The sequence below is a fragment of the Rattus norvegicus genome, chromosome 2 (assembly GCF_036323735.1).
Source record: "Rattus norvegicus strain BN/NHsdMcwi chromosome 2, GRCr8, whole genome shotgun sequence".
In the NCBI taxonomy this organism is placed as follows: domain Eukaryota; kingdom Metazoa; phylum Chordata; class Mammalia; order Rodentia; family Muridae; genus Rattus; species Rattus norvegicus.
In genome coordinates this window covers 144,492,524-144,517,520 of record NC_086020.1, presented here as the reverse complement: position 1 = coordinate 144,517,520, position 24,997 = coordinate 144,492,524, and the positions used below count along the sequence as shown (strand labels likewise).

At 41.6% G+C, this 24,997-nt stretch overlaps 1 protein-coding gene and 1 long non-coding RNA gene across 2 annotated transcripts in view; one reads left to right on the top strand and one right to left on the bottom strand.

The window, feature by feature from the left end:
- Nucleotides 1–12,157, bottom strand: part of LOC120100827 (uncharacterized) — a 57,859-nt gene extending 45,702 nt beyond the window's left edge. The window contains exon 1 of the long non-coding RNA XR_005500974.2: nt 12,029–12,157. This is a non-coding gene — a long non-coding RNA (uncharacterized LOC120100827). The remainder of the gene's footprint in view (nt 1–12,028) is intronic.
- The window catches only part of Rpl12-ps2 (ribosomal protein L12, pseudogene 2), an 852,478-nt gene that overhangs the window by 269,358 nt on the left and 558,123 nt on the right, over nt 1–24,997 (top strand). The window lies entirely within an intron of this gene.

The following is a 24,997-nucleotide window of genomic DNA, read 5'->3' as shown; positions in this document are numbered from 1 at the left end:
TTCTTTCCATATCAAGGATTTTTTGGAAATAACACAAATTTTAGTTTCACAAGCATTTGGAACTGACTTCGTGGACATGGGAGCGGCTGGTGCACTGTGAGGTTTGAGGATTGAGAGATGGAAGAGCTTGGCTTCCGGAGGAGCTCAAACTTTGTGCCTTTTGTTATGACTTCCTGCAGTGACTGGTCAAATCTATCAATTATCTTATGATTACAGACAAACAATATATGAGTTCTTCTAGAGCAGTGGTTCTCAACCTGTGGGTCATAACCACTTTGGGCACCAAACAACTTTTCATGGGAGTCACTTAAGATTAAAGGGGGAAAAATAGATATTTACATTACGATTCAAAATCAGTTGGGAAGTAACAATGAAATAATTTTATGGTTGGGGTCACCACAACAAAAGGAGCTGTGTTAAAGGTTGAAAGGAAGGTTGAAAACTACTGTCCCAGAGGGAATGCTCCTGTGGTAGAGTTTTCATGATCTTAATAGGATTTCCTACTATTGAGTGCTGTAGTTTGTTTCAGCAAATAAACTCACACTCCAAGATCTTCTTAGGCTCTATTGCAGATGCCCTTAAAAAGTAAGACTGCTGCACATCAGCACCTAGCCTCCTTTGGATATTCTGTCCCCAAGAGGATTCTTAGTACAAAGCTGTTGTTTTGCAAGTGAAAAACATCATACTGAAATTTTACCAAATAGTAGTGCAATGATCAGGATATTTACCAAGGACCAGTAATGTCTCCAGCTATGGCTCCAAGGCTTCCTGTCACCGCATGCACAGTTTAATGCTGAGAGGTCCTAGGTCCCCACCTAAAAGGCTGCAGTCCAGCAGGATGGTATTCATCCTGGTAAGTACTAAGGCACTCATTCTAAGTCAGTCTGTTCACCAAAGCCTGAGATGTTCCCACTGATGTCTTTATCCAATTATCTCTTTGGGGGAAATGTAAATACTGCTACGATACCAAAAGCACGTTTGAAAACAAACAATTTGTGTTTTGTTGACTTGGTAACAAAAGACAAGACAATCAGGAAGTAATTACTCCCTTCAAGGCTTAAGTGGTAAACATCCATTGTCACTAATTTCTGGATTTCTTCAAATGTCTTTTTTCTTTAACAATGTTTTACTGAGAAATCCACAAAACTGAGGGCTGCCTGGTGGGTAGAGAGTTAATCCGCCCCTTTATCAAATACTTAGATCCTGAGTTTACAATTAGAGGGACCTCCCACCACCTCAGCCTCCCATGTTTTCTTCACTTGAGTTTTTTCTCCTTACCCTCTCTTCATTGTTGCCTATGAGGACTCTCTCCATCTGTAAGCACCCTTTCTGTTAACCTGTCTGCCTGCCTGCCTCAGCTACTCATTTCTGTTTTCTCAAGACCAGTTAACACAAGCAACCTAAGAAAAACTATACTGTCCACACAGCGCTTCCTGTCTTCCTACCCTTAATCAAAATCTTGATTTATTTTCCCTCTCTCCTCTGTTAGGTGGCTTTGCAGACATTTCATTTCAATTTAGAGTCCTTGTCATTAAGTTGTGAAAAACAGTCATAAATAGAACAGGTCTTTTCTTACTTTGCAAATGCTTCTGCTAAAAAGATGGACTCCTCTGTGGGGGCATCTGCAAGATAAGAGCGCGGGGTCGCTGCTTTCATTTGATGTCTGACCCCTTCATTCAAAGTGGATTGAGGCTTAACTCAGCACTCAGGTATTAGGTAGAGAGACAGACATTATCTAGATTGTAAAATATTAGGGTTAGAACCCTCTCTCGTCAACAGCTGGTATCCCAAGCACTGGAACTAGAGACTGTAATTATTGGCCAGAGGAATCTAAATACATCTTCAAAGCTCAAAACCTCACAATATTATTGTCTGACAGGAAACTTTCTGATAGCAAAAAAAAAACCAAAAACAAAAAACAAAAAAAAAACCAAAAAAAACAAAAACAAAAACAAAAACAACAACAACAACAGAAACACCCAAAACAAAAAAACCCAAACGTGCCGTTGCCTGCTCCTGCAAGTCAGTCCGAATTGGCTGATCAATTACTGGGAGGGCACCTTCAGGAATGATTTCTATTCCAGAGAGTTTAAGGCAGTATAAACCCTGCCTAAACTGTAGATGGAGTCTTTGGATCCATGGCCTGTGCTCACTTGTTAGGGTGCTTTATGTTACTCTAGTAATGAGCTTTGCCTATTTCACACTACCCTGCATGTGTGTTAACTCTGAATGTTTTTCAGATTCACTTTAAGTTTTATTTGTGCGCGTGTGCCACATGTTCATGCACTCATGTGTGAGTGAGCTTGTGTGTATGAACACGTGTATATGTGCATGTGGGTGTCTGTTTTCAGGTATCTGCAGATCTTGTGGAGCTGGCGCTACCAAGGGCTTATGAGCACCTGACAGAAAGGCTGAGGCCCTGTGAGACAGCAGGGAGCACTGTCTACCAATAAGTCATTCTCCAGCCTGCCTTGAAGGTCTTTGAATGGAAGTCACAGGAGCTGAGGAGAATCCAAAGCAAGGTCCCGGTGAAAGGTACATTAACCCAACTCTCAAACTGCTCATGCCCCAAAGGCCAAAAAGCACAACGCTAAGGTAAAATATTAAGAGGTGTGTGTGTGTGTGTGTGTGTGTGTGTGTGTGTGTGTGTGTGTGTGTGTGTGCTTTGACAATATTCTGCACTAGACCTTTGGAAATGTCTCTGAAAGTACCCAGTTATTGCCCTAAATCTATAGTTTACACTGAAGCAGTAAAGCTTCAAAGGTAGGTCACCCCATGATTGAAACTGGGGACAACTCTGCACGGAGTAGGAGAGATCATGTCAAGAACACTAGGTTGTCTCTTTAAGCAATACAAACTTCTCTGAAATCACTTTGTAAAGCCAGGATTAACGAGAGTTCGACCAAAGTTACCTCATTATGCATAGGCCTTACCTCTGCCACAATTCTTTCTCTGTTTAAACTAAAAGCTTGTCTCGATTGTATGTCAGGGTTCTATGCAGGAATGATGTCCTGACTTCCATGATCCATGCCTCGTTAGTCTAACAGCGGCTGCACATTGCAGAGGCTGACAACCTATTATGTGTTAGCTCCAGGATGGTAGATACTTCGACAATCTCTGTCTTGTGATGAAGGCCTGGGGGATTCCTGGAAAGCCATTGGTATCTGTCCATTTGGAAGAATTAGAACCTGGGCTCTGGGGTCCTAAAAAAAGTTAGAAACCCTCACCAGGAAGGGGGCAAAGGTAAGCAGGCAAAAGAAACAACTTTTCCCTGGGCCTCCATACGTCTGAGCTTCCTTCCAGTGGAAAGTATTTCCACTCAGTTAACTCTTCCAGGAAATAGCTTTACAGACTTACTCGAGATGTATCTCTCTTATGGTTCTAGATCCAGTCAAGTTGACATCTAGAAGATGAGTCTCCATTTTTCCAACAAGGCCCTATTGACTAAAACCTTCCTCTAACTGCCCCCGTTACTTTCTGGTGCTCATGCTAGAATTAATTTGTTGTAACCCTCTCTGGAGTCAAGCTTCTAGCCTAGGGCTCCAGCTACGTAATGTGCTAATTTGATGTTTACTAGGAACTTTTACAAAGATTTTGAAGGAAGAAGAACAGGAAGGTAAGCATTATCGTACATAGACAGAAATGTATGGGCCTTTCCACAATGTCAGAGCTTACTGGATAACATTAATATGCAGGCTCCATTGGTTTTGTTGACCGTAACTTACCTAGTAGACCTCCACTGGCCATTCCTGTCACAGGTTATTTTATAACAATATTAGTCACCATTATTAACTCTCAAATCACACGTTGCAGTGTGTGTGTGTGTGTGTGTGTGTGTGTGTGTGTGTGTGTAGCAGTACGCAGTGTCTGTCTATACATGTATATGTAAATACACACAGAATGACTACAGTAGGGTTGAAGAGGCTGCAGAGTTCAGAGAGGCCTGCTAGAAGCAAAGGTAGAAAGCTCATACAGATGCAGAGAGAGATGAGAAATAAGGTATTAACGAGCTCAGAGAGCTTCTTGTACAGTAGGGTCACAGCTTAGGCACAGAAGTCATAGGACCTTGAAGGCAAAGGATGGGACCAACTATAGATAGATGGATAGATAGATGGGCGGATGTGCAAAAATGGTTCTAGTGTGCCTTATCAAACAACCAAACTAAGCTGAAGCCCCAAAGACAGTAAGTACAGTGTTCTCTGCCCCTATGTCCCTTGATGCACACACTGGGGGTTAGATGGCAGGGAGGTAGAACTGTTGCCACTGCAATCCACTGCATCACAAGTTAAGGGTCTTTGTATCCATTGTGGGTCTGGTGTATTCAGTCAGTTCCTGGACTAGTCTTTGTAATACCAAGTGCTCAGGTGTTCCCAATCTATTTGGGGAAGTTTATAGTTGGCATTTCCATGTTGGTAGTAATGAGTCATTTATGAGACTGTGTCTTTTGATTGATAGTAGACAGGTGGCTGTATCTTCACACACACACACACACACACACACACACACACACACACACACACACACTGCAGAGTCATTTTGAGGCAGAATAGAAGGACTTATAAAATTAAAGAAATGTGTAAAGTTTGATGCCTAACTGAAGCCTCTCATTCCAGCACAATTAACAATATTTCCTTTGAAGGTTGCCATATACAGAAAATAACTATTTCATAAGGAGATAATTTAAATAAGAATATTAAAATAACAGTGAACCATGCTCAAAGCCGAGGTGTATATGAGCCTTGGGGATGGCCTATCTCTTTGCCCAGCTATAGAGCTGTGATTTTCTAGGACTCGCACCAGGAACACATTTAGAGTAAAAGGCATATCTTAACCTCCTTATGAAACCCTCTGTGACACACAGTTATCTCGTAAGATTGTGATCCCATCCAAGGCACCTTCAGAGAAACCTATGATCTTATTTCTTTAAAGGGTGTTAGTGGTGGTGGGGTATTTCTTAGCAACCTCTGAGGTGTAACTTGAGAGCCACTGATATTGTTTGTGTGATTACGGCTGAGACTTGTGTGTAACCATCTTTGGGAAGCCCACACCAGTGCTTGGAAGTCCTATGTTGTTCCTAAACACCTACTTTTTCTATTAGCCACGACATCGAAAAATATATTAAAACTTCTTCATAATCCAAACACTGCTGCTGTAGTCACACAGATGGGGAAGGAAGAAATAAAACCTTGTACTAAAGTTTATGTAGACAATCTGAGCAAACGGCCAAAACACTCTTGGACCTCACCGCAGCAAAGCTGTAGGTCACAGCATTAACATGCTGTGTAATACAGTATACCCTGTGAGTCGTTTTCTTACGTGCCAGCAATAGACAAGTGGGATTTGGACTTAAAAATATAACACTATTCACATTAGCATTTGATAAAATAAGGTACTTAGCTATAACTCTAATAATATACATACGTGTAGAGTGAATTTGGAGCAGGCTGGACTAATGCGATGCTGTCTCAAAAGGAAATGGAAATCGTGAAAGCAGTGGTGATGTTTTCCAGCACATAATTGGAAAAACTGCTATACTGGCCAGTTTTATGTCAACTTGACACAAGCTAGTGTCCTCAAAGAGAACGGAGCCTTGACTGAGAATCTATCTCCAGAAAATCAGGCTACAGGGAAACAAGCCAGTAAGCAGCGCCCTCCATGGCCTCAGCTGTTATCTCCTACATCCAAGTTCTTGCCCTGTGGGAGGTCCTGCCCTCACTGCTTTTGATGACGAAATGTTCTGTGGAGCTGAGAGAAAAATAAGTCCTTTCCTTTCCATGGTCATTGACATTTCATCCCAGCAATAGTAACCCTAACTAAGGCAAGTTAGTTCATCCAGGGGATGGAATATTCAGCACCGAAAGAAACGCGTTATCAAGCCAAGGAAATACGTAGAAGAGCTTGGTTAGATGCACAGCACTATATCAAACGGGCCACGTTTGAGACTCACTGTGTGGCATTCTGGAACAGGTCCAGCTATGGAGACAATAGGTAGGAGGGAAGGTGTATGAACAGATGAAGCACAAGACTTCAGTACAGAGGAAATACTCACATTTTAAATATATTTATTTAAAATATTCTACCATGGAGAATGTCTACCATTACATTTTCCAAAACTTATAGAATGTACCACACCAAGAAGGACTGTAAATGACAGATTTGGGGTTATAGTGATGTGTCAACACAAGCCTACCAATTACAGCAAGCACCACACTCTAGGGGTGTTGGTGGTACGGTGTTGTATGTATGGGCAGGAAGAAGGATGTATAAGAAACCTCTGTTCCAGGCCGGAGAGAGGGCTCAGTGGTTAAGAGCACTGGCTGCTCTTCCAGAGGTCTTGAGTTCAATTCCCTGCAACCACATGGTGGCTCACAACCATCTGTAATGGGATCTGATGCCCTCTTCTGGTGTGTCTGAAGACAGCAACAGTGTACTCGTATTAAAAAAAAATTTAAAAAAAGAAAAAGAAAGAAATCTGTTTCATCTGTCAAATTTTCTCTTAACCTAAAACTAGTCTAAAATTTCTATCTTTAAAAAAGAAAACTTATAGAATCATAAAATGTCATATACTCAGAGATTCCATTAAAATTAAGAGCCCATATTCATCCAGACACACCACTGAGAGACAGAAATAGGAAGCCAGGAGAGCAGAGAGATCCCACAAAAACATATTGATAATGAACTGTTCTGTGGAACTGTGAGAAAAATAAGTCCTTTCCTCCCCATGGAATGTGTCAGAAAGCAGAACTATCATTAAGGAAAAGACAGGTATTAAATAAGAAAAACGGAGAATGTCCACATGAAACACATGGAAATATGTGACATCAGAAATGAGGAAGAGTCCCTCGAACCGCCAAGGAGTATCATTACCATAAGCAAGAGAACCCCTAAACAAAGATAACAAAGAGAAGGAGGACGGGAACTTTGATATGCATTGGTCACTCTAACACACACATGTATAACTACACCCCACACTCCCCCATGCTTATAGACCCCACATACCACACACATCAACACATATACATATTATACAAACACACCACACATATACAACATATATCACACACATAAATACAACATACACACACCACATAACACATACACACAAATATCACACATATGTACACCACATACTACACACACCACATACATATTCTACGTACCACACACACACATCACATGCTAAATACCACACTGCACACACTATATCACCACAAATACAGATACACACACCATATACACACACAAATACACCATAAATATATCATATATACACCACATACCACATACTCATACAAACCACATACCACATGCCACACATACGAGACTCATATACTATATCACCACACACATACATCCCATCTATACAAACCACAATATATACATACTACATATCACACATACAAAGACAACATATACCCACCATATACCACAGATACACACATATATACCACATATCACATACCTTACATACACTATATACCACATAAACTATATTATCATATATGTGCTCTCTCTCTGTCTCTCCCCCGCTAGAGATTGGACTTAGGCTTTGTCCATGCTGTGCCATGTGAAACACTGGTACTGCTTCATCCCTTTTTTCCCCACATTCTCACTAGGTTACCCAGACTGGTCTTGAACTTGTGTTCAACCTGGGCTCAACCTGGGGTTTTCTAACTTCAGCCTCCTTACTAGCAGAATTACACGGTGGATTACACATTTCTCTTTGGCCGTGGTTTGACATGGTATTCTAACATTCAATGTATGAACAAGCTATGTGATGATCAATTATGAAAAAAATGCTCAGAATCTGTACATGAACCGGGCTCAGTGTATGTGCCTCTCGGGGTTCCTGTCTGAGCCGACCCGTGGTGTGCTTTCCTCAGCATCATCGAACAGGCAAGTTCTTGAGATAACTTGTTCCACCTTGGTTCCTGTCCAATTAGTCGCTTTGTGCCTTTTCCCTACATGTCAGCAGCTTTGGATATTTTCCTGGATTTTTTGGAGGAAGAGAAGGGGGTAGTATTTTTTTATTGTGTGAAGGCAAAGGTGAATTTGTTACCACACTGCCCTGTCTTCTGAGGAGGGTTAATGAGTCTGGATGCCTTTGGTCGTGCTTAGAAGCGACACTAGGTGGCGCTCCTCCTTTTCAGTCCCTGCCGCCTGCTGGCAGCTGAGCAAAGGGATTTTCCTGCACCCGTGGCCAGAGCCCTTGTGTTGCCAGAAAGGACAAGGTCAGGTCGGCCAACCCCGATTGACGCAGAGAAGTCTGTCCTTAGGAGGAGGGTGAAGAACATCCTTCCTCATGACAGCTAGGGGCTTAACCGTCTTGCAGGTTCTTCCACTTCTAGACAAGCCTCAGAAACTGATCAACCAGGACTTCTGTAGGGACGCAAGAGGAGCAGAATCCAGGAACTAACCCTCTGGGCAACCTCGGCTTAATCCTCCTCAGGGGCAAGCTTTTACTGGTAACATGTAAAGGGCTCAAACAGTGTGTGTTGTCCACCAAGGGGTGGCATTATATCATCTTGGAAAAGGAGAGAGAAGGGATGGGTCTTTAAACTACATGTTCTGTGTCCTCTTCCTAGCTGCTGGGAAACCCAAGAGCAAAAGGAATCTAGGTGGAGCTTGTCTCCAATTGTCCCCCACCCAGGTGATGGTAAATTTCTAGAAAAAAAGGTCTCTACTTCCACACTTCCTCTGTCATCCACACACCCATATATTCACCCACCCAGCCACCCACAGTGGAGCCCCCAGGCACGGCCATACTGTCTGCTTTGCTTTCCCATCTACTCATTAATCCCATTTTCCCTGCTGTCTGTTACACCACGAAGTTTGTGTGCCTGTTGTGTTCAAAACACTGCCCTTAAGCACACAGATGCTTTGTAATTGGTCACGGGTGACCCAGAACTCCAGCTGGATCAATCTTTCGTAAGCTTGGTCCCACCTGTATAAACTACCCGATTCCAGTTTGTAAATTTGATTCTCTTTGTAATACAAGACTTTCCCTGAAAAAAAAAAAAAGTTCTCTTGAAAGTACTCTCTTGTCTCTGGGGCAACCAAGTCTTGAGGAACCAGTATTAACATTAGAATACAAGCAGCATCAGGCCAACCCACCACAGATTAAGCTGTGCGGCTGCCATTGAAGTCCAGTGATCTTCCTGCCTCGGCCTCCCCAGAGCTGAGATTGCAGATGCACATTGTTACAGTCAGCTTTTGATGTGTGAATCTGAACAGAGGTCCCCATTCATATGAACCTTACCCACTGAGGCACCTTCTCAGCCAGCTCTCATTTTTAAACCTGAGGCTTCAATGGTTAATCTTTTACGGACTCTTTGAACGCTTTCTCTTCTCTCAAATGTAAGAGATTTGATTTAGTCTTTCTTTTACTGACTGCTTTTAGTGACTGCTCCACTTTCTGATTTCCTTTCACAAGTATGTTGCCACATACCTGAGGATCTTAGGACCCAAAGTTTCCATTAGAGACTACATTTCCCAGCATTCCGTACTCATACACTACTCACGTCTAGCTGGGCCCAGTGACTAATTTTCAACAATTGAATTTGAGCAGAATAATTTTGTAAAGATATGGGGATGCAATTGTCAATGGCAGCACATGTACTGTTTCTATAGTCTCTTTCCTCATATGCAGATGCTAAGACGAAGAAAAAATTGCTGAATGGAGAAGACCTGGGCTCTGAAAGGCCACAGGGACCATAACCTCACCTTGAGATAGCCATAGCTTTTCCAGGAAGACAACTTCACAGGGATTGCTATAGAAACATGGAAGCCTGTGATACGGCCTCATCTCTTTTCTGACTTGCCTTTCCTCTGGCAACCATCGCACTGCCCATCCCCCTATTTTTTCATACATAAACTATTGAAGGTTTAATGTCTTTCAAAACTGTTTTTTAAATAAAAGTCTTGAAATTAGAAAATACTTTAAATTTCCATGAAAAATAATTGGAATTGTAGAACACACGAGAAATAGAAAGAGAGAGGGAAGGAGGGAGGAAGGGAGGGAGGGAGAAAAGGAGGGAGGGAGAGATAAAATGTTACTTTGCCATAGTTTTTAATCTCTATAATTAATACTTAATCACTTACTGACATTTACATACATTGTGCTAAGCACTGCATACCTAGCGGCATTGAACTTTTCCCCAACTTTTAGATCTCTCAAACAGGAATTATTCTGGGCAAACTCTTTCTCTCTTCATTCTTTATATGTTTCTAAATACCTACTTATTTTCTCTAGAAAGCACACTTTCACTCTTTTCTCTATATCCCAAAGAGCTGTAAAAACTGATGTCTGAAAATTTATGTATCTGTCTGCTATTAATCTACCCACCTATACAATCCTCCATAACTGCTCAAAGATATTTGAAACATGCTGCATGCATGTGTGTGTGTGTGTGTGTGTGTGTGTGTGTGTGTGTAGGCATTCACCAGAGGAAAGGAACCAATAGATTATAGATGGTCTGAGTCTGTTACCTCTTACACACACGCACATCTGAACACTTGGTCTCCAGCTGGAAGTTCCAGTGGGGAAGGCTGTAAATCCTCTAGGTGACGAGGCTTAGCTAGTGGACATGGGTCTCTGGTGGTGAGTCCTTGGGAGTGTATTATCCTTGGCTCCTTCTCATCTAACCCTTTCGTGTTAGAATCACTGTATAAAGATTTCTACCATAAGCTCTCAATGCCATGGGGCTGCTTTGCCATGCCTTGCCCACCATGATGGACTGAAACCCTTGAAACCATGCACCAAAGTGAATCTTTCCTTCTTTAATGATGTTCTTGTCAGGCACTTTGTCACGTTCATGAGAAAAGAAAATACGCACCTCCTGGAATGTGTGTGTGCCCACGTGTGAGTGCATGTGTGTGTATATGTGTGGTGGAATTTATTAATTATCTTCATTAATCAGAGGCTGAGTCATCACAGCAACTATAGGCAAAAATTCAAAGAAACCATCAGCTTCTCAATCCAAGAATCTGGGCCAACGATACATCCCCATTCTGAAGCTGAAGGCCTGGAAGCTCACCAGAGAGTTGCTTGTGTGAGTTTACATTCAAAGGCTGCAAAGGCTGAAATCTGATGTTCACAGACCATAACAGCAGCAAAACCGCACCTACTCAAAACGAGTTGTGCGTGCCCTTGCTTCTGCTTGTCCTTTTACTTGATCTAGGCTTCAAGCCTATTGGGTGGTGTCCTGCATATTCAGGACAGGTCTTCCCAGGTCAGTTTCCTGACACACATGCCAACTGTCTCTGGAAGCACTGTCAAGTACTCCCTAAAGTGTGCTTTAATAACTTTCTAGATGTCTTTCAATCCAGTCACCTCAGGAACCAATATCAACCATCACAGCCTGTCCCCTACATGTTTGTTATTTCCAAAGAACCAAAGGAAAAAAAAACTCTAACTTTCATGCAGCTGACACTTAATAACCACATATTTACATAATGGATGCATACCAGTCTTCTAAATCTTACATATTAACTACTCCTTTCATTCCTAAACCTATCAGAATCAACCATAATTTGATACTGCATTAAAATTTCTAGAGCTAGGTTTTAGAAGCGTCTATTTTTAACAAGCTTCCCAAGCAATTTGGAAGCAGCCAGCTTGTTACCAGCCTGCAGACTGGTATTTGAAAACCAAGTTCTGATGTATCTATCCTCGCCCCAGCATCCTGAATTTCCTTTCCCCCACCTGTGTACCACCCTAACCATTTTCTCTCAGCAACCAAATGACAGTAACCAAGCTGGCCCAGCTTGAGATGTTCACCATGAGATAAGGACATACTTTCAAAGTCTTTAAAAAGTAATCCTGTCTGCAGACATCAAAACTTTGTCCTACTAGTCACCCCTACCTGCAAATGGGTAGCTACTTACACAACTCAGATAATCATAGAACATGGCCCAGGTAATTTCAGCACATGGCATCCTTACTCAGTGACAGACTCCTTAAAATCCCCACACTGACCTTCAGCGGTCTGCCTTGTCTTCATGTCTACCTAGCGCTTGGGAATCTCACCTTCTTAGATAACCGGATTCTGCTGTTCTCGAGTGCTGAGCCGACCTGGAGCATCCGCTTCTGGGAAGCTTTTGTAAAGAGGCTGTTAAAGAAGAACAAAGCAGAGTCAAGAAAAAAGCCATCTGCTTTCCATGTTGCAGATGCCCACATGAGCCTTGAAAAACTCCAGCAGGGGAGGAGGTGGAAGATCCCGTAGGCTGGCTGATGAAGGGAAAAAAGAGGAGAGGACTCTTTTCCCACAGAATTCCTGCCGTTGAACCTAGTCGTCATAATTGCAGCAAGCAAGTGAGAACCGGTTGACATAATTATACTCCTAAATTCTTAAGTAAACAACCTTATTTTTATATTTCTAGTCCAGACACAAGTGTGTGCTCACCTTCCTACCCTACCCCTTCAGAGATGATCCGGAAGAAGGGATTTATCTAATCCCCCATTTTCCCTTTTGCTTGTGTGTCCTAGCCAAACTTCTGCCACGGCAAAAAGAACAAGGACACTGTCTCATTCTCCATGTCCATGTCATTAAGAACTACATACGTCATATAGCATACGTATATCCATCCATATGTATAAAACACAGGGTAATCTCCTATATCCTCCTATACTGCATAGACACAGTAAAATTCTGGGTAAGAAAATATAATTGTATTAAAAAGATCACTTAAAATGTTTAGAACTTTGGAACTAGAAAAATCTTAGGAATGGCCTAATCCAATCAGTCTCATTTTAGAGGATAGATTTAAAACACAGAGCAGCAAATTGCCCTGCCTATGTGGATACAAGTTAGGACCAGCTTCATAGGGGCCTGAGTGATGTGTGCCATCAATCTCTCCTAAAGGAAGACTTTGTTGTTTCTGCTGCTGTGAGGGCAGATGGCAGCTAGTCTTCAACTGTCAGCTTCTTTAAGATTTACCCCAGATACCTCGGAACAGGCCTTTCCTGGGTTCTTCCACATCCAAAGACCTACTGGAGTCCGGAGGACCTGCCGTTTGACCTTGTTGGTGCACACTTTTAATGGTCACTTTATTTTTAGACATCCTTGTTGGCTGCATAAAGCTACCAGGTTAGGTAGTGGATCTACTCCACAGTTTGAGTTTGCCCTCTTTTTCCTCCCCATCCTTCTACAAATGTTGATCCCAAGGGCACTACTGAATTTGTTTCCTGCACATTGACCTTCATCATTGACCTTTATTTTCAAATAATCTGATCTGGAGCAAGAATGAAACAAAAATTGTTATCTTCTTGTTCCTGAGGAAATATTCATTCTGGAGTTGTGGGGTGTGTGTGTGTGCGTGCGTGCATGCGTGCATGCGTGTGTGTGTGTGTGTGTGTGTGTGTGTTGTCCATGCATATATGTGTGTCTGTATGTGTACTTTGTGTGTATGCATGTGTGTGTCTATGTGCATGTGTGTGTGTATGTCTGTGTCTGTCTGTCTGTGATACAGACATTTGTAGATACATATATGGAGACATATCTACATGCTTACCTGGTCTCCACACTTCTAAGAACTTTAGAGAGGTGGGGTAGAAAACAGCTCCTTAAAAAAAAAAAGAAAAGAAAAGAGCACAACCATGTAGTGGTAACTTTTTAATCTGTTCTAAACTCCCCTGTGGATGTGTGCACTTCTCACCACCCGCCAAAATGCTCTGGATTTGCAAATGAAAGACAAACACGCTGGGTTATTTTTAATATGCCCTAAGGAGCTCAATGGCTGGTCACTTCCAAACCTCCCCACGGCTAACACACTCTCCCCTCCAATATTCCTGAATTATTTTTTAATAAAATCTATATTTCATCTCTGATACTTCAGACCCATTTTGGGAAGTGGCCCTTGGGGCGGGCAGTTTTTCCTGATTCTTACATAGCTGGTTCTCTGTCCCCGCAGCTCCCGTGCTTGCATCCTATTGCTTCTCAGGCATAGCGATTCTAAACCCTCTCCTTCCCATGGTCCCTTGCCTGGGAAATCTAAACTACTGCCTTTGTCTATCTGCCCAGTCATTGGTCACTGGCAACTTTATTCACCAATCAGAGCCAACTGGGGGCAGGGATCCTCATTGTCTCACACGCAGACATGTGAATCCTAATTTGATTTTGGGAGACACATGAACACAAATAGCATTAGAACCAATCCACAACACAAGCAGACCATGAAGGAAACGCTGTGACATCTTCAGACAGTCATGCGTGCAAGGGGGAGCCACATGACGTACCCTTCTGGCTCAGCAAAGGTCGGAGGGTTCTTAGAGGACAGGTTGTACTGAAGGCCTCTGAATACAAGAATGCGACTCAAGGACCATGGTCAGCAGGCAGGTAAGGTGAAGCACAGCACTGGGGCATTTAGCAACCACAACAGGGACAAGGAGAATGGATTAGATTGGGCAGAAGCAGCAGCAGTATTTTATATCAGTAACCTAGAACAGTAACACTCATGAAATTCCTTATTGATCATTTTTCATGTTTCCCCCCATACATGAATACACCATGGTTCACCTGATCTTAGGCCAAGACCAAGAAGTAACAGAGAACACTACAAGATTGGTGCCTTTGGAGTCAATGGGCTGAGGCTGAAAGGCAGGTTTGCCAGTCTGTGTATGCGTGTATAAAGGTAGAGACTAGAGGACAACCTTGGGCATTCTTCAAAAGCACTCTGAACTGTCTTTTGAGATAGGGTGTCTTGGTCTCTTTCTGTCAGCTTGACCCAAGCTAGAACCCTGAGCGGAGGGAACTTTCATTGAAAGAATGCCCCCTCCAGATTGGCCTATGGGTAAGCCTGTGGGGAATTTTTCTGCTCCATGATTGATGTGGGGGGCAGCCTATTGTGGGTGGTGCCCCCCATCCCTTGAACAGGTGGTCCTGGCTTGTATAAGAAGGCAGTCTGAATAAACAATGAGGGTCAAGTCAGTAAATAGCACCCCTCCACAGCCTCTGCTTCTGGTCCTATCTCTAGGTTCCTGCTTCAAATTCTGTCTTTGAACTTTCGTTCATGGTAGAGGGCAATCAGAGTGTGTAAGCTGAGGTAAACCCTTTCCTCCACAGGTTTCTCTGGTTATGGTGTTTTACCTCAACCATAGAAATCTTAATGAAGACAGATGGTCTTTTGGGGTTCTTCAGCTCATCAAGTAGGCTGCCTGGTTGCCAGCAAACTCCGGGGACCCATCTGTCCCAGCTTCCCTAGTACTGGGATTATAAGCTGCAGCAGTGTGGGGGTTCTGGAGATGAAGCTTGGCTCCTCATGCTTAGGTGGCAAGCCTTAACTCGCCGGTTATCTCCTCCACTTAGCAGCATCAACCTAAAAACAAATGGGTGGTCAAACATCCCTTCTTTTATGTTATTAAATGTGTGATTAATTCCAAGTGGAGACGCCGCATCTGGCTGTCCCTACCCATTGCCTTTTATCAGCCAGCACAACTGCTCCTATAGATTACCAACTGCTACAGACACAGGAAAACACAGCTCTCACCTTAAAGGGGAGAAGAGGTAGTTAATCTGAGTAACTATGGCTTGAGAACTCAGATACCTATTAACCAAAATTTCAATATGGTAACAGTTTTAAGAAGCTTCCTAGTAACGATACAAATTCATAAATCAAGATACTTTTCAACTGCATCAATGGAATATCAGGTAGGTTTTTTTACAGCAAAGTGGGGGCAGGGTTCTCTGGCATAGGGCCTCACATACTTGTCGATGACATTTTAGCCATTGGGTTCATGGAAATGGGTTGCCCTGATAGCTACTGTACTCAGAAGTTTTTATCTGTGACTCACAGAATGTTAGGTCAGACAAGGAGTTACGTAAGGCTTGGCTATTAAAGGGTTACATAGATAGCCTAAGATAGATTTCTAATCTAGCACTGAGCTGTAAAATTACAACCTCTCCACGATCACTGAGGAGCTAATCAGTTAATCAGCATGGCAGAAGAGTCAGTAGAAAGTATGTTTCTTCCCAGGAACTTCCAACACCTTCCTCATAATTGGTTTTGTTGCTTCAACTCCCTCCAAGAAGACTACGACCCTCCCACAAGAGCTCCTACTCTGCTCTACCTGTGCCTCCCTTTGTGCACATTCTCCCCCACATTGTATGGGCTAGTCGCTCTGTATATGATTTGCAGTAACCAAATGCAGACTTGTTTTCAGGTGCTAGGCCCATCAGAGACTTTTCCAACCTTTCTGTCAGGGTTGAGCATCTCTTTGCAGAAGACTTGGCTATATACATGTCTGTCATACTCTCTAGAGGCAGCTGGAGGCCACAGACTGGATCCCATTCTTGAGTCCAGGAAGTCTAGTCTAGGTCTGGGTTAGACAATGATTCAAGGCTTTCACTAACTCTGCAAATACAGAAAAAGGAGCTGCTTGCCATGAGTAACTGGATCTTTCTGCTCCCATCCTCCTTTACTTACTGAGGCCAACAGAGGGCAAAAACTCCCGCAGTGTCCCTTTGGAGGCAGGAGGAGGAAGAGGAGAGGGTCTTTGTTCGACTCCAGATGGCTGAAGCTGGGATAGAGCCCAACAGCTGTGTTTGGGTGGAAGGCAAAGGGGCAGATGGCCTGATGTCTGTTTGCAGACAGCCCGAGAAGCCACAGTCCTGATGGAAGGCCTTCTCTGAGGCTAACTCAACAGGACAGTGATGGAGTAGGGCATGTGCCAGGGCAGTCACTGTGTTAGCATTTACTGCTCACACCCTGGCCAGCAGGATTTTAGGGCAGCGAAAACTGAAGGCTCTGTGCAGAAGACCCTTCCAGGCGGTTTTTAACATTGCAATCCAAACAAAGCCTTTCCTGTGTTAAAACTCCATTAATTACTATCATTTAACAATTGGTTTAACACAAGTAAGCCTCAGTAGGTTTCAATCTCATTTTGTGTAAATTTGGGCAGCCACTGAAGTATTCACTCAGCCAGCTTCTATGGGGGCGGAAAGGAAAAGTTGGGGCCTTCTTAGTTGCTCAAAATATTGAGACCCAGAACATGACGAAAAGTCTAGTAATTTGTACAGTGATAAATTATAGGCTTAGGCTCAACTATATTTGTTGTGTTCTTCATATTAGAAAGCATATAAATACAAATATATATGTATTTATGTAAATGAATTTTGTATTTGTGTAAATGTATTTATATTTTTATAAATGTCTTTTGTATAATGTATAATGCATAACGTGTATAATGTAAATGTACTTGTATAAATGTATACATTTGTATATATATTAAGCTGGAAGGTAAATTGTTGCAGAAGAAACCGAAAGTGAAACTGATACTTCTTTACTGATGGCCCTTCCGCTCTTGATCCACCTGTAAGGTAGAGTATCATGTGTTCTGAGATATGAGGATGCGCATAAGATTTACATTAGTTACCCATTAGTGTACTAGATGAGACAGCCCCTTCAAATACGTCATGTTTTCTTCATCTGAATGGATTGCTTTTTTCCTAATTGAATATTCAAGCCCTGACTTAAAAGCACCTTTTAGTTTCTGTTCATACTAAAAATGAGGTTTTGAAAGGTATAATGCCATTAATTATAGGTATTCATGGTCTTAAATAGTTTTCTGTTTTTGAGACAAAGCCTTACTATGTAAGTTTGCCTCATATTCATATGCCTTATTTCCCCTAGGGCTACAATTACAGGTATGTCCAAGTGACTCTGCCCCCCCCCCACCCCCGGTAAAATTTTTTAAACAATCCTGAAAAATAAAATAAAAAAAGTTGGAGACACACTGATGAGGAAAGAGTTCTTTCTCCCTCCCCATTGCACGTTCCCACGTAGCAGGTGCAGGGGATCTAGAAAACTTTGGATTATTTCTTTGGTGTCTGCCCATCAAGAGTTCCCAGCTGCCAGACAGATTTTGCTGGAGTTATCTAAGATGAGAGCCACTGAAGGTTTTTATAATTAGGTAAAAATTTAAAAGTTAGACATTCAGTCTCCAAGATATTTTAAAAGCTCCATGGGCATCCGATTCGAGTAACTACGGTACTGGATGGCACAGCACTCCATCGCTGCGAAACGCTGGATGGCATTGGAGACCCACTGGGCAGCTCACCCCAGCACCAGTTCAGGCTCGCTCGTTTTTTATGACTGAATTGACCTGTTGTCTGAGTTTATTAATCAGTTCAGTTGGAATAACTGTGTACGCAGGCAGCTGTGGGAGAGAGGACAGAAGGGACTTGTTCTGAGAAATGGTAATAGTACAAGTGTTGAACAATACTAATAGCTGCTATCTACTGAACCATCTCTGCTGTGCTGAACACCTAGCCTGTGTTATCTCCTCTTCTGTGCAACACACAACAGCCCGATTATCCCAGTCTGTCAGGAAAGCAAATTAATAGCAGAACTGGAAGGGGCCTCTAGTGTCTGTCTATTCAACCCTTAATTTGCAAAGCTCAGACTCTAGATTTTGATTGGATTCAATTGTGTGTCCATGGGCAAGTGCCTTTTTATGCCTGAGTTTTCTTATATGAAAAAAATGGAGACCTTAATAGCTATTTTTAATGTTTCATCACGAATAGTTCATGTTAAGTACTACAAATCTAGCTAAGTATTTACTGTTGATTGTTAATTACAGGCAAGGAGATTCCAGAGGGATCAGTGACTCGCTCAGGTTCAGATATTTAATGCCAAATTAGTACTGTTTCCATCACAAATGACCCCTTCTTATACATAAGTCACATTGTGTCCTATTCCAGCCACCATCGAGCTTTGGCTAGCCTGGCCCCTTTTACCTGAATGACTTGGCAGCCAATTGCTAGTGTCCAGGGAAACATTAGCATTTCTGGTTTGGCAAAGTCAGCAATGACTTGTGATAGCATCTGGGGCTTCCAGAATTGCTGATGTGTGGACGCTAGCCTAGTTATCTCCAATATCCCTGCCATTTAAAATGGGATCGGATGATTTGAGCAAAGCGATCAGGGCTAAGTCAAATAGGAAAGATCTTTTGACATAGTTGTCTGTATGCTAAGATTGGGATCTAAGAATCTGGTCTCCTAGAAGTTAATTAAGAATAGAACGCTTGTGGGCAGAGTCTGGGGTAAGCGTTTTCTTTGTATAAAATAATGCTGAGCAGAAGCACGTGGTGGCTCATGTTGCCATCATGGCTCACTGGAAGTTGAGAAAAGAGAACTGTGCATTCGAAGCCAGCCTGGGCCGTATAGTAAAGCTCTTTTCTGGCATGTTTAAACTGACTTAGACTCTGTACCCAGGGACAATAAACACATGTGAAACTATCAAATGGAATCCCCACTTTTAAGGATAATTTTTGTTTTTATATATCAGTGAAGGATGTTTAATTACAGATTTTTCTGCTCTAGGGTAATAGTGGAAGAAGAGAGAGCTGAGACAGAAAACTTATTGAGAGTCCAGTAGACTGGTCTAGTCCTTCCAGATGACCATTTACACCACACCCGCAGAACCTTTGCTGCTTCAGTGGTCTGCACAGCTGTTGCCTTGAGTCAGGAGTTGAGATGCCCTCTTTGGCTCTCCCATTGCTTACGTACAGGGAGTACTTACTGTAAAATATTCAAGACTAGAAGATGGTAATTCATGCATTTGGATCTGTTTGATTTGTAGACTGAAGATGAAAATTCTGATGAACCTCAACCCCATGGATGGCCAGGCAATTTCTGAGTAGTTGTTTCCTGTTTTATTGTAATTCGGTATTTTTTTTTCTTCTTGTTGACCGCAAGGAAGCTCCAGATGAAACTTACAGGCCGTCTCTAGCAAAGGATACTCTTTAACATGACATTCATTAGGCATGCAAACACCACCTCTAGTGGCCTTTTCAGATTCTTCCCTACCCTTGTTTCCTATTATTCAGTTTTTTTTATCACTATGCAGGATATTTGACATAAATAATAGATATAATCTTTATTTTCCAGGTCATTTTCAGGAAAAAAATTCCAAAACATTGAAATTTCTTTTTATTTTTTGTTTCATTTCTTTTTTTCTTCCATTTTTATTAAATTGGGTATTTCTTATTAACATTTCAAATGTTATTCCCTTTCCCGGTTTCCAGTCCATCAGACGCCTAACCCCCCCTCTCCCCTTCGGTATGTGTGTTCCCCTCCCTATTCATCCCCCCCATTACCGCCCCCACCAACAATCCCGTACACTGGAAGTTCAGCCTTGGCAGGACCAAGGGCTTCCCCTACTACTAGTGCCCCAACAAGGCTATTCATTGCTACCTATGAATTTGGAGCCCAGGGTCCATCCAGGGTCTTTGGGTAGTGGTTTAGTTTCTGGAAGCTCTGATTGGTTGGCATTGTTGTTCTTATGGGGTCTTGAGCCCCTTCAGTTCTTTCAGTCCTTTCTCTAATTCCTCCAACAGGGGTCCTGTTCTCAGTTCAGTGGTTTGATGCTGGCATTTGCCTCTGTATTTAACATGTTCTGGCGGTGTCTCTCAGGAGAGATCTATATCCAGTTCCTGTCAGCATGCACTTCTTAGCTTCATCCTTCTTATCTAGTTTTGATGGCTGTATATGTATGAGCCACATGTGGGGCAGGCTCTGAATGGCCGTTCCTTCAGTCTCTGTTCTAAACTGCGCCTCTATCCACTCCTATGGGTATTTTTGTTCCCTTTAAAGAAGGACTGAAGCATCCATATTTTGGTCATCCTTCTTGAGTTTCATGTGGTCTGTGCATCTTGGGTAATTCGAGCATTTGGGCTAATATCCACTTATCAATGAGTGCATAACATGTGTGTTTTTCTGTGATAGAGTTAACTCACTCAGGATGATATTTTCTAGTTCATTCCATTTGCCTATGAATTTCATAAAGTCGTTGTTTTTGATAGCTGAGTAATATTCCATTGTGCAAATGTACCACCTTTTCTGTATGCATTCTTCTGTTGAAGGGCATCTGGGTTTTTTCCAGCTTCTGGCTATTATAAATAAGGCTGCAATGAACATAGTGGAGCACGTGTCTTTTTTATATGTTGGGGCATCTTTTGGGTATATGCCCAAGAGAGGTATAGCTGGGTCCTCAGGTAGTTCAATGTCCAATTTTCTGAGGAACCTCCGGACTGATTTCCAGAATGGTTGTACCAGTCTGCAATCCCACCAACAATGGAGGGGTGTTCCTCTTTCTCCACACCCTTGCCAGCATCTACTGTTGCCTGAGTTTTTGATCTTAGCCATTTGACTAGTGGGAGGTGGAATCTCAGGGTTGTTTTGATTTGCATTTCCCTTATGGCTAAGAATGTTGAACATTTCTTTAGGTGCTTCTCAGCCATACAGCATTCCTAGCTGTGAATTCTTTGTTTAGCTCTGTACCCCATTTTTAATAGGGTTGTTTGTCTCCCTGCGGTCTAACTTCATGAGTTATTTGTATATTTTGGAGATTAGCCCTCTATCAGTTCTAGGATTGGTAAAGATCTTTTCCCAATCTGTTCATTGCCATTTTGTCCTAACAACAGTGTCCTTTGCCTTACAGAAGCTTTGCAGTTTTATGAGATCCCGTTTGTCCATTCTTGATCTTAGAGCATAAGCCATTGGTGTTTTGTTCAGGAAATTTTCTCCAGTGCCCATGCGTTCGAGATGCTTCCCCATATTGTCTTCTATTAGTTTGAGTGTATCTGGTCTGATGTGGAGGTCCTTGATCCACTTGGACTTAAGCTTTGTACAGGGTGATAAGCATGGATCGATCTGCATTCTTCTACATGTTGACCTCCAGTTGAACCAGCACCATTTGCTGAAAATGCTATCTTTTTTCCATTGAATGGTTTTGGCTCCTTTGTCAAAAATCAAGTGACCATAGGTGTGTGGGTTCATTTCTGGGTCTTCAATTCTGTTCCATTGGTCTATCTGCCTGTCTCTGTACCAATACCATGCAGTTTTTGTCACTATTGCTCTGTAATACTGCTTGAGTTCAGGGATAGTGATTCCCCCTGAAGTCCTTTTATTGTTGAGGATAGTTTTAGCTATCCTGGGTTTTTTGTTATTCCAGATGAATTTGCAAATTGTTCTGTCTAACTCTTTGAAGAATTGGATTGGTATTTTGTTGGGGATTGCATTGAATCTGTAGATTGCTTTTGGTAAAATGGCCATTTTTACTATATTAATCCTGCCAATCCATGAGCATGGGAGATCTTTCCATCTTCTGAGGTCTTCTTCAATTTCTTTCTTCAGAGTCTTGAAGTTCTTATTGTACAGATCTTTTATTGCGTGGTTAAAGTCACACCAAGGTACTTTATATTATTTGGGACCATTATGAAGGGTGTCATTTCCATAATTTCTTTCTCAGCCTGTTTATCTTTTGTGTAGAGGAAGGCTACTGATTTATTTGAGTTAATTTTATACCCAGACACTTTGCTGAAGTTGTTTATCAGGCTTAGAGTTCTCTGGCTCTTTTGGGGTCACTTAAGTATACTATCATATCATCTGCAGATAGTGATATTTTGATTTCTTCATTTCCAATTTGTATCCCTTTGACCTCCTTTTGTTGTCTGATTGCTCTGGCTAGGACTTTGAAAACTATATTGCATAAGTAGGGAGAGAGTGGGCAGCCTTGTCTAGTCCCTAATTTTAATGGGATTGCTTCAAGTTTCTCTCCATTTAGTTTAATCTTAGCTACTGGTTTGCTGTATATGGCTTTTACTATGTTTAGTTATGGGTCTTGAATTCCTGTTCTTTCCAGGACTTTTATCATGAAGGGGTGTTGAATTTTGTCAAATGCTTTCTCAGCATCTAATGAAATGATCACGTGGTTTTTATCTTCGAGTTTGTTTATATAGTGGATTACATTGATGGTTTTCTGAATATTGAATCATCCCTGCATACCTGGGTTGAAGCCTACTTGATCACGATGGATGATCATTTTGATGTGTTCTTGGATTCAGTTTGCAAGAATTTTATTGAGTATTTTTGCATCAATATTCATAAGGGAAATTGGTCTGAAGTTCTCTTTCTTTGTTGGGTCTTTGTGTGGTTTTGGTATAAGAGTAATTGTGGCTTCATAGAAGGAACTCGGTAGTGCTCCATCTGTTTCAATTTTGTGGAATAGTTTGGATAGTATTCGTATGAGGTCTTCTATGAAGGTCTGATAGAATTCTGCACTAAACCCGTCTGGTCCTGGGCTCTTTTTGATTGGGAGACTTTTAATGACTGCTTCTATTTCTTTAGGAGTTATGGGGTTATTTAAATGGTTTCTCTGTTCCTGATTTAACTTTGGTACCTGGTATTTGTCTAGAAAATTGTCCATTTCCTCAGATTTTCAAGTTTTGTTGAATATAGGCTTTTACAGTAGGATCTGATGATTTTTTAATTTCCTCTGATTCTGTTGTTATGTCTCCATTTTCATTTCTGATTTTGTTAATTTGGACACACTCTCTGTGCCCTTTGGTTAGTCTGGCTAAGGGTTTATCTATCTTGTTGATTTTCTCAAAGAACCAGCTTTTCGTTCTGTTGATTCTTTCTATGGTCCTTTTTGTTTCTACTTGGTTGATTTCAGCTCTGAGTTTGATTATTTCCTGCCTTCTACTCCTCCTGGGTGTATTTGCTTCTTTTTGTTCTAGAGCTTTTAGTTGTGCTGTCAAGCTGGAGATGTATGCTCTCTCCTGTTTCTTTCTGCAGGCACTCAGAGCTATGAGTTTTCCTTTTAGCACTGCTTTCATTGTGTCCCATAAGTTTGGATATGTTGTACCTTCATTTTCATTAAATTCTAAGAAGTCTTTAATTTCTTTCTTTATTTCTTCCTTGACCAAGTTATCACTGAGTAGATCATTGTTCAACTTACATGTATATGTGGGCATTCTTTCCTTATTGTTGTTATTGAAGACCAGCCTTAGTCCATGGTGGTCTGAGAGGACGCATGGGACTATTTCTATCTTTGTGTATCTTTTGAAGCCTGTGTTGTGACCAGTTATATGGTCAATTTTGGAGAAAGTACCATGAGGTGGTGAGAAGAAGGTATATCCTTTTGTTTTAGGATAGAATGTTTTATAAATATCTGTTCATAACTTCTGTTAGTCTGTCTATGTCTATGTCTATGTTTAATTTCTGTTTCCATGATCTGTCCATAGATGAGAGTGGGGTGTTGAAATCTCCTACTATTATTGTGTGAGGTACAATGTGTGATTTAAGCTTTAGTAAGGTTTCTTTTATGAATGTAGGTGCTCTTGTATTTGGAGCTTAGATATTTAGGATTGAGAGTTCATCTTGGTGGATTTTTCCTTTGATGAATATGAAGTGTCCTTCCTTATCTTTTTTGGTGACTTTTGGTTGAAAAATCAATTTTAATCGATATTAGAATGGCTACTCCAGCTTGCTTCTTCAGACCATTTGATTTGAATGTGGTTTTCCAGCCTTTTACTCTGAGGTAGTGTCTGTCTTTGTCTCTGAGGTGTGTTTCCTGTAGGCAGCAAAATGCTGAGTCCTTTTTATGTATCCAGTCTGTTAGTCTATGTCTTTTTATTGGGGAATTGAGTCCATTGATTTTAAGAGATATTAAGGAATAGTGATTGTTGCTTCCTGTTGTTTTCGTATTTGGAAGTGGGATTATGTTTGTGTGCTTCTCTTCTTTTGGTTTTGTTGCAAAAAGATTATTTTCTTGTTTTTTTTCTAGGGTGTAGTTTGCTTCCATGTGTTGGGCTTTTCCATTTATTATACTTTGTAGGGCTGGATTGTACAAAGGTATTGTGTTAATTTGGTTTTATCAAGGAATATCTTGTTTTCTCCCTCAATGTTAATTGATAGTTTTGCTGGATACAGTAACCTTGACTGGCATTTGTGTTCTCTTAGGGTCTGTATGATATCAGTCCAGGATCTTCTGGCTTTCATAGTCTCTGGTGTGAAGTCTGGTGTAATTTTTATAGGTCTGCCTTTATATGTTACTTGACCTTTTTCCTTACTGCTTTTTAATATTCTTTTTTGTTGTTGTTGTTTTGTGCATATGGTGTTTTGACTATTATGTGGAAGGAAGAGTTTCTTTTCTGGTCCCATCTATTTGGAGTTATGTATGCTTCTTGTATGTTTATGGGCAGCTATTTCTTTAG